Here is a 13,230-nt window from a genome sequence, read left to right as displayed (position 1 = left end):
TACAGTGTTAGTATCCATGTTGTAGCATTAGTATCCATGTTACAGCATTAGTATCTATGTTACAGTGTTAGTATCCATGTTACAGCACTAGTATCCATGTTACAGCATTAGTATCTATGTTACAGTATTAGTATCTATGTTACAGCATTAGTATCTATGTTACAGCATTAGTATCCATGTTACAGTATTAGCATCCATGTTGTAGCATTAGTATCCATGTTACAGCATTAGTATCTATGTTACAGTATTAGTATCCATGTTACAGCATTAGTATCCATGTTACAGCATTAGTATCTATGTTACAGTATTAGTATCTATGTTACAGCATTAGTATCTATGTTACAGCATTAGTATCTATGTTACAGTGTTAGTATCCATGTTACAGCACTAGTATCCATGTTACAGCATTAGTATCTATGTTACAGTATTAGTATCTATGTTACAGCATTAGTATCTATGTTACAGCATTAGTATCCATGTTACAGTATTAGCATCCATGTTGTAGCATTAGTATCCATGTTACAGCATTAGTATCTATGTTACAGTATTAGTATCTATGTTACAGCATTAGTGTCTATGTTACAGTATTAGTATCTATGTTACAGCATTAGTATCTATGTTACAGTGTTAGTATCCATGTTACAGCACTAGTATCCATGTTACAGCATTAGTATCTATGCTACAGTATTAGTATCTATGTTACAGCATTAGTATCTATGTTACAGCATTAGTATCCATGTTACAGTATTAGCATCCATGTTGTAGCATTAGTATCCATGTTACAGCATTAGTATCTATGTTACAGTATTAGTATCCATGTTACAGCATTAGTATCCATGTTACAGCATTAGTATCTATGTTACAGTATTAGTATCTATGTTACAGCATTAGTATCTATGTTACAGCATTAGTATCCATGTTACAGTATTAGCATCCATGTTGTAGCATTAGTATCCATGTTACAGCATTAGTATCTATGTTACAGTATTAGTATCCATGTTACAGCATTAGTATCCATGTTACAGCATTAGTATCTATGTTACAGTATTAGTATCTATGTTACAGCATTAGTATCTATGTTACAGCATTAGTATCTATGTTACAGTGTTAGTATCCATGTTACAGCACTAGTATCCATGTTACAGCATTAGTATCTATGTTACAGTATTAGTATCTATGTTACAGCATTAGTATCTATGTTACAGCATTAGTATCCATGTTACAGTATTAGCATCCATGTTGTAGCATTAGTATCCATGTTACAGCATTAGTATCTATGTTACAGTATTAGTATCCATGTTACAGCATTAGTATCCATGTTACAGCATTAGTATCTATGTTACAGTATTAGTATCTATGTTACAGCATTAGTATCTATGTTACAGCATTAGTATCTATGTTACAGTGTTAGTATCCATGTTACAGCACTAGTATCCATGTTACAGCATTAGTATCTATGTTACAGTATTAGTATCTATGTTACAGCATTAGTATCTATGTTACAGCATTAGTATCCATGTTACAGTATTAGCATCCATGTTGTAGCATTAGTATCCATGTTACAGCATTAGTATCTATGTTACAGTATTAGTATCCATGTTACAGCATTAGTATCCATGTTACAGCATTAGTATCTATGTTACAGCATTAGTATCCATGTTACAGCATTAGTATCCATGTTATAGCATTAGTATCTGTGTTACAACATTAGTATCTATGTTACAGTCTTAGTATCTATGTTACAGCATTAGTATCTATGTTACAGCATTAGTATCTATGTTACAGTGTTAGTATCCATGTTACAGCACTAGTATCCATGTTACAGCATTAGTATCTATGTTACAGTATTAGTATCTATGTTACAGCATTAGTATCTATGTTACAGCATTAGTATCTATGTTACAGTGTTAGTATCCATGTTACAGCACTAGTATCCATGTTACAGCATTAGTATCTATGTTACAGTATTAGTATCTATGTTACAGCATTAGTATCTATGTTACAGCATTAGTATCCATGTTACAGTATTAGCATCCATGTTGTAGCATTAGTATCCATGTTACAGCATTAGTATCTATGTTACAGTATTAGTATCCATGTTACAGCATTAGTATCCATGTTACAGCATTAGTATCTATGTTACAGTATTAGTATCTATGTTACAGCATTAGTATCTATGTTACAGCATTAGTATCTATGTTACAGTGTTAGTATCCATGTTACAGCACTAGTATCCATGTTACAGCATTAGTATCTATGTTACAGTATTAGTATCTATGTTACAGCATTAGTATCTATGTTACAGCATTAGTATCCATGTTACAGTATTAGCATCCATGTTGTAGCATTAGTATCCATGTTACAGCATTAGTATCTATGTTACAGTATTAGTATCCATGTTACAGCATTAGTATCCATGTTACAGCATTAGTATCTATGTTACAGCATTAGTATCCATGTTACAGCATTAGTATCCATGTTATAGCATTAGTATCTGTGTTACAACATTAGTATCTATGTTACAGTCTTAGTATCTATGTTACAGCATTAGTATCTATGTTACAGTTTCAGCACTGGATTCCTTTTTACAGCCAAACGATATTCCATTGGATAGATACACCATATTTTGTTTATCCGTCCATCCATTGTTAGACATTTGGGTTGCTTCCACTCTTTCACTATTATGAATAGTTCTGCTACGAACATTGATGCATAACATAAAAGGAGAATAAAATCTCGGGACCCCAATTCACTCTCCCAAAAAGAAAAAATTAAGCTGAAAGCTGAGTCATGCGAGAACTTGCCAGAAAGCTTTAGTAGAAATTGATAAGCTCATTCTAACATTTATATGAAAATGCAAACGACCTAGAATAGAAACAGTTAATTATATAAAGGACAGCAAAGTTGGAATACGTATACTGTCTGGCTTCAAGACTTCTGTAAGAGTGAAATCAGCAAGATGGTGGGATAGGAAGTCCCCCCCCAGTTGGATCCCCCTACAACAACAATAATTTCACAGTCATCCATGGGAAAAAGTGACTTTCGGAGTGTCTTGGGATTCAGGTAGGCATTTGTGAAACCCAAGACCTAGAAGGGTTGCTTTGAGAAGGCAGACAGACCCACACCCAGGTGGCAGATCTGCTGTTCTAGTCCCAGCTCCCTATTCTGGTAGAGACCCTATTCCATAAAGGGCTTAGGCCCAGAGACAGCAGCCACCCAGGGACTCCTTGGCCTCTGAGCCTGCAGGGAGCTGTGGCTCAGGTGCATCCCACACACTCCCGGAGCACAGAGTCCAAGAAGTGGGAGCTTTGTGGGGTCCCACAGAGTGGAGACCTGGGAGGATTACTGGTTGTACACACAGAGGAAAAAACAAACCACACAAGTGAAATATATAAACATATAGTTGTATGTACATAAACATTTATTATTATTATTAATTTGGATGGAGTTTCACTCTTGTTGCCCAGGCAGGAGTGTGATGGTGCAATATTGACTCACTGCAACCTCCACCTCCTGGGTTCAAGCGATTCTCCTGCCTCAGCCTCCCAAGTAGCTGGGATTACAGGCGTCCACCACCACGTCCAGCTAATTTTTATATTTTTAGTAGAGATGGGATTTCACCACGTTGACCAGGCTGTTCTTGAGCTCCTGACCTCAGGTGATCCACCCAGCTCGGCCTCTCAAAGTTCTGGGATTATAGGCATGAGCCACTGTGCCTGGCCCTAAACATTTATATTCTAAGCTTAAAAACTATTCATGTTAGAGTTTATTTATACAAATATGACAGATAGAAGTGTATGCCTCTATGCACTGTCCACCTCATTTCTGTGAGTATCTAGCAGACATACCTGCTGTTCTGTACCTCACTCTCTTAGCCTCATATCTTGCCTCCCTTGAATGTGTGCACATAGAGAAAGATGCATTTTAAATGATCTCCTTCCTCGTTGATTTCGAACTGGTTGAGTTTGAGGCTCATTTCTGCAGAGTATCTACCCTCTAATGTTCTGTAAAGCAAGGGACCCCAACCCCCGGGCAGCAGACAGGTACTGGTCTGTGGCCTGTTAGGGACTGTACTGCACAGCAGGAGGTGAGCGGTGGGTGAGTGAGCAAAACTTCATCGGTATTTACAGTGGCTCATCATCACTCGCATTACTGCGTGAGCTCTGCCTCCTGTCAGATTAATGGCAGCATTCGATGCTCATAGGAGTGCAAACCCTAATGTGAACTGCACATGCAGGGGATCAAGATTGCACGCACCTTATGAAAATCTAATGCCTGATGATCTGTCAGTGTCTCCCATCACCCGCACATGGGATCATCTAGTTGCAGGAAAACAAGCTCAGAGCTCCCACTGATTCTACGTGATGGTGAGTTGTATAATTACCTTATTATATATTACAATGTAATAATAATAGAAATAAAGTGTACAATAAATGTGATGAGCCTGAATCATCCTGAAACCATCGTTGTCTCTTCTCTCCCTGCCACAGTTTGTGGAAAAATTGTCTTCCATGAAACTGGTCCGTGGTACCAAAAAGGTTGGGGACCACTGCTGTAAAGGCATAGGCTGTGTGTGTGTGTGTGTGTGTGTGTGTGTGTGTGTGTGTGTGCGCGCGCGCGCACTGAGGTCTCCATGCTGCAGAGCATTCAAGCAGAGACTATTGGGGATGCAGGTAGCTGGGCTGTGCAGAGCTCATGTGTTCATTGGATGGGCGGTTGGGCTCCCTGGATGTTCAGTTCCTAGACCCAGAACAGCTGACATCTCCCCTGGAAGAATCCACCTGTGAGTCTGCCTTAACACCTAACAGGTGTTCAAATTTCCTGTTGCTGCTTCACCACAGATAACTCTTCTGGATTCAGGCCAAGGCTCCTGTGTCCAGTAGGTTGCTCCCCTAGCCATAATCTACAGCCAAAGAGAGCAGGTGGTGAGGGCAGGCTGGACCTTTGGGGCCCTTCTCCAATACAGGGCAAGGCCATGTCTCTGCCCGCTGTGGGATCCAGGTCAGACCCCATATCCAGCTTACACAGCACCCACAGCAACAGCAGGAACAGTGAGTTGCACTTGCTGAGCCTTTAGTCTGCCTTGTGCATTTTGCCTGCATTGTCAGTTTTAAGTATTACGACAGCCATGTGAGGTGGGTGCTACTGAAACGCCCATTTACAGATGTGAAGGAGCACAGCCCGGTGGTGGGGGTGGCACAGTGTGAGGCTGGGTGGGTGGTCTGGGTAACCAGCCTGGCTCTACCAGCTGTGCGACTGTAGGTGGTCACTTAAATATCTTCCAGTCTTAATGATTCATTTGTAAAATGGAAAACAAGGTGGTTAACATACTTAAAGGACTTAAAACAGGCTGTGTGAGTTATGTTGGCAAATGGTGGTGGTCACCGTTCTGGCTCTAGGCTGCCTGCTCATCCCAGGCACACAGGAGGTCTGCAGTGAGCGGAGCCCCTCTAGCCGCTGAGGGCGCTTTCTTCTGCATCCCTAGGACCCCACCTGGTTCATCAAACTCTGGCTTTGCTCCCTGAGCCTAACAGGGATGGAACTGCCAGCAGGCGAGGTCTGTCCTTGCAGAGGGAGTGGGGATTTTGGGGGATGCATCCTACCCCACTGAGGCTGTAGGGCCAGCTGCCTGAATCCTTTGACTGAATGAGCTGGCAGTGTTGGTGGGGTGGAGGAAGTTTGGGGGCTCCCCAACGCATGGCCAGTGTCAGGAGCACTGTCTTCCCCATCCCCCTTCTCAGTAGCTCTGCTAGGATCCCCCTCCTTCAAGCACCCCCTCTCCTGAGTCCACCCCGCAGGGCAGTTCTGGACAGGATCCAGGTAGAGCCAGGAGGGGAGCCCTGGGTCTGTGGGTGGAGCATCCTGCATGTGGGAGGAGGAGCCAGGTGCTGATCCAAGGGCCTCCAGATATTTCCCCTCTGGGGCCACTACATAGCCTGAGATTCCTTCATTATTAATGTCCCTGTATTACTATGACATTGACCCTAATGAATGGGCACAGAACAGCATGGCAGAGGAAAAAGGTTTGGGCTTGAGGGTCTCACAAACCTGGCTTCCTGTGAGCTCTGCAGCTTGGGCTAGAGGCCTGCCCTCTCTGAGACTCAGTTTGCTCTTGTGTTAAATGGACGCATTCCCTTCTCTGGATGCCATCACTCGGGTCTCTCCAACAATCCCAGGGCTCTGGCTCAGAGAACCGAGGGGAGGTTGGTGTGAAGGCGTTGGGCATGGTGATGCAGGTGAGCATCTGACATGAGCAGGTGCACTTGACCTAGAGTAGGTGGAACGCAGTAGGCATGCTTTACCTAGAGCCCCTGCCACACAGTAGGAGTGCTTTGTGGAGAGTGCCCTGCACACAGTAGGCATTCTTTATGTCAAGAACTTTGCACAGAGTAAGCTTACTTTATGTAGAGCACTCAACACACAGAAAGAACACTTTATGTAGAGTATCTGGCACACAGTAGGTGTGCTTTATGTAGAATACCAGACACATGGAGTCAGAGTTTATGAAGAGTACCCAGCACCCAGAGTAGGCACACTTTATGTAGCACAGTTGGCACACAGAAGGAATACATTATGTAGAACATCTTGCACACAGTAGGTGTGCTTTATGTAGAGTACCGGACACATGGAGTCACAGTTTATGAAGAGTACTCAGCACCCAGAGTAGGCACACTTTGTGTAGAGCACTTGGCACACAGTAGGTACACTTTACATAGATCACCAGGCACGTAGTAAACATGGTCTATGTACAGCATCTGACACACAGTAGGTGTGCTTTATACAGAGCAGCAGGCACGGAGTAGGTCCACTTTACATAAGTTACTCTGCACTAATTTCACTTTACGTAGAGGACCAAGAACACAGAAGCAAGATTTTCTGTAGAGTGCCCAGCATACGGTGGGCACACTTTACATAGAGCACTTGGCACACGGTACACGACATGTATATCGAGTACCTGGCACAGGGTAGGTGTGCTTTATGTAGAGTCCAGCACACAGTAAAAGTACTTTGCATATTGTCTTTTGCAAAGAGCAGAGACTGACACGCAGCAGCTAAAGTGCTAGCTGCCATCCCCTTCCCTTCATTCCCTGTTTTTCAGCCTCCTTCCTCAGAATCCTTCATCGGTCCCAGTCTAAGGCCCATTTTCCTGTGATCCCTCCTCTGTCCCCCTCTAAGGCCTCATCTGATGCCCCATTTCCCAGATGGGAAGCCTGAGTCCAGGAGGGGCTCATAGCCCACAGTTAGAGCAAGGAGAGGGCCGAATAAGGACCCCACTCAGGGTCTCCTGGCTCGGCCCTCCCCTCCCTGGCCCAATCTGCTCATGGCTCCTTTCAGCCTTACCTCCCATCCCCCATCTCTGTCCTAGGCTGAGTCCAGCCTCCAGGTATTCTCTTCCAGCAGGGCTCTTTATCTCTGGAATCTGACCGGGTAATCCCCAGCACAGTTAGAGAGTTTGTTCCTGCTCTGGTCAGTTACGTCTTGATCCAGGCCTTAGGTTACCTGGAGGCAGGACTTGAACTCCTGCCAGGCTGTGAAGCCAGAGGCCAGGAGCTTCTGTCCCTGAATCTCCTAAGTCTGAACTGAGGAATGGTACATGGTGAACTCCTAGACCACATGTGGAGAGGAGCTCAGAAAATGATCTGGAACAAGGGTTGGCCTGGCCCTGCTCACCTGCCACCTGAACTGTCAAGTTCATGCCTTTATCTGCCACACCCTTGCCTTGGAAGGGCAGGGTGGTTGTCAACTTTGGGGCTCTGAGTCACCTTTGCACCTCAAGATCCCCTCTCACCCACATGGGAAGTGCTGAGACCTGCAGAACCAGTGCCCATGCTGTGTCACCCTCAGCTGGATCCTCTGCACCCAGCTGGCCTGATGCTAGGTTTTGGTTGTCAGCCCAGGCACGGAAGACACACCCAGGCTATGGGGACTGGCTCGCCCAGCCCAGCCTAGCCTAACCCAGCCTCCCACAGCCTTCCCTACATCAGGGGCCAGAGGCAAAGACCTCCTAGCAGGTGGGGAGAGGACGTTGTGTGGGACAAGCTGCTCCTGACAGAAGGTGCCAGGCGGGGGTGGCAGGGCTGGAGGATCTTGGCCTGGGATGGGGAGAGGCACTGCTCAAGGCTGGGGTAGGTCCAGGCTGCTGGCCTGGGAGACTGGTGATTTCCTGGTAACCAGTCCCCTGGCAACCTCCCAGTGATTCAGGCTGGGTCTTTCTGGATTCTAATCAGCCTCTCTCTCCCTTTCTGTGTAACTGGAGGCCACTTGGCTGCTGGTTTCTGTTGGGTGTTTCTGGACTTTAGATCTCAGCTCTTGTTTACCCATGTCAGAGCCTTCCCTGATCTGCCTCAAGCACTACCCATCCTTACCCCTCTCCACTGTCCCTGGAACTTCCTGGGCCCTTCCCTGGGCCTCAGTGTCTCACCCTCCATCCTGTCTGCCCTGCAGGATGCTGCAGTTGAGCCTGTCCTGGCTGGGCCTCGGGCCAGTGGCAGCATCCCCGTGGCTGCTCCGGCTGCTGGTTGGGGGCTCCTGGCTCCTGGCTCCTGGCCCGTGTCCTGACCTGGACCTACACCTTCTATGACAACTGCCGCTGCCTCCAGTGTTTCCTGCAGTCCCCGAAACAGAACTGGTTTTGGGGACACCAGGGCCTGGTGAGTTTGGCAGCAGGACAGGTCTGGGATCTCAGGGTGGATGGAGTTTCTGAGGGGCAGGAATGCGGCTCAGGGAGCTGGGTTTTGAGGGTGGCTGGGGTCTAGGAACACAGAGAAGAGAGGGAGGTGGCTCACCCGTTCCTCTGCTCACGCATTCCTCTGCTCACTCATTCTTCTGCTCACTCACTCATTCCTCCGCTAACTCACTCATTCTTCTGCTCACTCACTCATTCCTCTGCTAACTCACTCATTCCTCTCCTCACTCACTCATCCCTCTGCTGCACCACCCCAAGTCTTTCTCACCTCCCTGTCCTCCCACTCCAGCCTACTTGGATCTTTTTCCTGCCTGTCTTCCCTGTATTACTGCACCTCTCAGGGGCTCCTGTGGGAGTGGTATGGGTGCACAGAGCAAAGATCTGGCATTTGCCCTTTCTGTACTGTTGGACTTGAGGCCTCCTGAGCCCACTGTCCAGGGGCTGCTTCCTGCCTGGCCCATTTGCTTGTGTCTGCCCATCTCTGGGCTGCTGCTTTCCCACAGGAGTTAGCTCTGAGCCCCTTTCCCTATGCAGTGGGGCCAGAAGAGAAGTGTGGGCAGTCTCCCGCTGCCTCTTTTCTGGAGGCAGCTTCCTCCTATCTTGCTCTTCCTCACTAACATGTCCCAGTCAGCCTTGTTGCCTGCCTGAATAAAAGCTGGTCACTCCCTTCTCTTTTCAGAAGCTGCCCTTGACTCCGCAGACCTTGGCCTCTGACTTAGACCTGCTCTCCCATTTGAGGGACATGGCCTTGGTCTGCTCACTTGTAAATGGCATGATTGACGGGCGTGTCCACGGGTGCAGTGGAGGGTGCACAGGATGCACTAGCACAGAGCCTGGCCTGCGGGAGGGGCTGATGTGGACAGTTAGAGTCACTCCTGTGCCCCTGGGGGCTGCTGAGAATGGAAGGACCCCAGTGTGGAAGCAACAGCAGCCCATGCAGACCAGCTGGGATGTGAGAGGGATGTGGGAACCAGCCACAGGGACACGTCCTGAGGCCACACTGCTGTCTACAAACCTCCTTTCTTGGGGACTTTTCCATGTGGCCGTCCCCAGGTTGAAACCATTTCCAAGAACAGAAAACACATCCTCTTGAGCAGACAGCTTGCCTTCTCCCTCTGCTTTGGTATTTAATCTTGGATCTCTCTCTCTTTTTTTTTTTTTTTTTTTTTTTTTTTTTTTTTTTTTTTTTTTTTGAGACAGAGTCTCGCTCAGTTGCCCAGGCTGGAATGCAGTGGTGCTATCTAGGCTCACTGCAACCTCCACCTTCTGGGTTCAAGTGATTCTCCTGCATCAGCCTGCTGAGTACCTGGGATGACAGGTGTGAGCCACCATGCCTGGCTAATTTTTGTATTTTTAGTAGACATGGGATTTCACCATGTTGGCCAGGCTGGTCTCGAACTCCTGACCTCAGGTGATCGGCCCACCATGGCCTCCCAAAGAGCTGGGATTACAGGCACGAGCCACTGTGCCTGGCCATTATCTTTGGATCTTGGGGACAGTCCCAAGAGAGAAGGAGCAGGGATCAGTAGAGATTCCCTGCAGCTGTTCAGAATCCAGACACGCTGCTCAGGGCAGAGGCCGCACCGCATCTGGAGGCTGCGAGGGGAACTTGCTGTGGCTCCTGGTGGGGAGTTGCATTACTCAGGTTCTCTTCAGAAACTGAATCAACAGGATATCCTTCCTCTTATCTCTGAAGCATATATTGAGACAGAGAGAGAAAGAGAGAGAGAGAGAGTTAGTTTATTATGGGAATTGGAAAATGTGATGATGGAGGCCAAGAAGTCCCATAATATAGCATCTGCAAGCCAGAAACCAGGGACACTGGTGGTGTAAATTCAGTCGGAGTTCCAAAAGGCCTGAGAACCTGGAGTTCTCATGTCCAAGGATAAGAGCGGATGGATGAGCCAGCTCCAGAAGAGAGCGCACATCCACCCTTTCCTCTGCCTCTTTGTTCTATCTGCACCATCAAAGGATTGAATGACACCCCCTCCCACTGGGGAGGCGGATCATCCTTCCTCAGTTTACCTATTCAAATGCGAATCTCTTCTGGAAATACACCGACGGACGCATCCAGAAATAATGTTTTGCCAGCATGTTTTATCTGGGTATCCCTTAGCTCAGTCATGTGGAAACCATGGTTAACTCAGGACACCTAGAATTAACCATTACAAGGGCTGACGGCCTCTGCCTTGCTTTCAGGTCACCCCCACGGAAGAGGGCATAAAGAAGTTCGTCGAGCTGGTGGCCACCCAGGGCTTTAAGTTGTGGCTGGGTCCTACCTTCCCCCTCCTCGTTTTATGCCACCCTGACATCATCTGTTCTATCACCAGTGCCTCAGGTACCCATGCAGAGCTTGGGATGGTGGGTGCTGGGAAATATCCGAGGCCTTCTATCCTCTCTTCCCCCAAGCTTCCATGTGGGCCCTGCAGGGTTCAGGCCCCTCTTCCTGCTTCTCTCTCAGCCATGTTCCTCTTTTCTTTGTGTATTCACCAACTCCCATGTCAGCATCTCCTCCATCCACTACCATCCGTCCCTGCCGTTTTGTGCTGGGCACCACTGGGGCCCCAAGAAGCCTCAATTTAGAGCACTGTCCTCGAGGAAGCCCCATGCTTGAGGAAATGGATGTGGACAGAGACATCTTAAACTTTGTGGAGTCAGGAACCGAGAGAAGGAGATGGGTGCGACAACCCAGAGAACAAGGTCTTTGCTGGGGCAGGCTGGAAGGCTTCCTGGAGGAGGGGTTGCTGTAAAAATGAGTAAAAAGATTTTAAAGCAAGGGAAGGGTGATGCAGTGAACATCATGAGTATCCAGGTCCCCCTGCCAGGCCTGGTATCAGCCTTGTCTGTCCCTAAGTCTACTGCACTAGGAGGATTTGAGGCTGGTAGAGAATCTGGGCTGCGATTCATATGATGTTCACCTCTGGTGAGTTTATTCCTTCTACCTTGTCCTGTCACTCATCCACCCTATTCATGGCTCTCCTGCTCCAGTCCCCAGGAATCTCCAGTAGGAGACCCCACCCCAGTCTGGGGCCCTTTCTTTCCCTTTGCTCATCCTGTCCTTGAGCAGGCCAGGCCAAGCAGGGGCAGGGGCAGCATCCCACAGAAACTATGGCTGTAACCTCAAGATGGTGAGTGACTCTGGGCAGGTCCTCAGCTCTCTCTGGCTGCTGAAGTCTCTTTCAATTGTGAGTGATGGAAACTGAAACTCATGTGGCCTATGCAAATAAAGAGAATCAGTGGGCCATAAAGTCTGGAGAGAGTGGTTTTCAGGCATAGTTGGATCCAGGTGTCAATCCACATCACTGGGAATCTGTCTCCTCTCGGTTTTACCATTCTCTGTGTCACTCTGCCTTTTCATATGATGTCAACAATGAGTCTCAGAAGCCCAGTTCCAATCAGAAAGCCCACATTTCTCCCAAGGGTCCCATAGATAGCCTGTGTTTTCTACATTGTATTTGATTGTATCTGGTATATGCTTCCACCTGGGATCACACAGAGAAGTCATCATGTGTGGGGCTCAGCTGTGGCTGAGGACATTTGGGGCATGTCAGAGTCTTTTTGGTTCTTGTCTGAGATGTAGTGTGAGGTTGTCTTCTTATCCTGCTTCACATATCTTGGCCATGTTTGGCGCTTGTCCAAGGTGTAGGACGCAGGGTCTCTTTGAGAACTGTGTGAGGTACTATTTGAGTCTTAGTAGAGTTAGGTCTTAGGGTAGATTTGAATTATGCCTGAAGAATAGGCTTGGTTACACCTGGGCTATGTTTAGGACATTAATGGCATCATATTTAAAAGTTATCTGGACCCGTCAGTGGAGTACACAGAGGTCATGTTACACCATCTCAGGCTCATGGGAGAGCATGTTGTGTGATTTAGGGTTTGTCATGTGTGTTTTGGCCATGTCAGGAAATGTTAACACATGTCAGGGCAATATCCCAGGTCCATGTCAAAATATCCATGTCAAAAGATAGCAGAGAGTGCTGGGGACATACGGGGTGTCCTAGATCCCTGTAAAGGCTTCACCAAGAGTATTATATTATTATTAATTTTTTTCCTTCGCCTTTTAAGTTTCTGGCTATGCAGGTTGGTTACATAGGTAAACGTGTGCCATGATGGTTTGCTGCACCTATCAACCCATCACCTTGGTATTAAGCCCAACATCCATTAGCTATTCTTCCTGATGCTATCCCTTCCCCAACCCCTCCCCCTGACAGGCCCCAGTGTGTGTTGTTTCCCACCATGTGTTGTTCAAGCTCCCACTTATAAGTGAGGACGTGTGGTATTTGGTTTTCTGTTCCTGCATTAGGTTGCTGAGAATAACGGATTCCAGCTCCATTTATGTTCCTGCAAAGGACATGATCTCGTTCTTTTTTATGGCTGCATAGTATTCCATGGTGTATATGAACCACATTTTCTTTATCTTGATTATCATTGATGGGCATTTGGGTCGATTCCATGTCTTCACTATTCTGAATGGTGCTGCAATGAGCATATGTATGCATGTATCTTTATAACAATGATTTGTATTCCTTTGGATCTATACCCAG

At 46.9% G+C, this 13,230-nt stretch overlaps 1 pseudogene; it reads left to right on the top strand.

The window, feature by feature from the left end:
- Positions 1–8,446: 8,446 nt before the first annotated feature.
- On the top strand, positions 8,447–11,300 carry LOC104661135 (annotated as a pseudogene).
- Positions 11,301–13,230: the final 1,930 nt, after the last annotated feature.

Source organism: Rhinopithecus roxellana, chromosome 8 (assembly GCF_007565055.1).
Source record: "Rhinopithecus roxellana isolate Shanxi Qingling chromosome 8, ASM756505v1, whole genome shotgun sequence".
Lineage (NCBI taxonomy): Eukaryota > Metazoa > Chordata > Mammalia > Primates > Cercopithecidae > Rhinopithecus > Rhinopithecus roxellana.
This window is presented reverse-complemented; position numbering and strand designations above follow the sequence as displayed.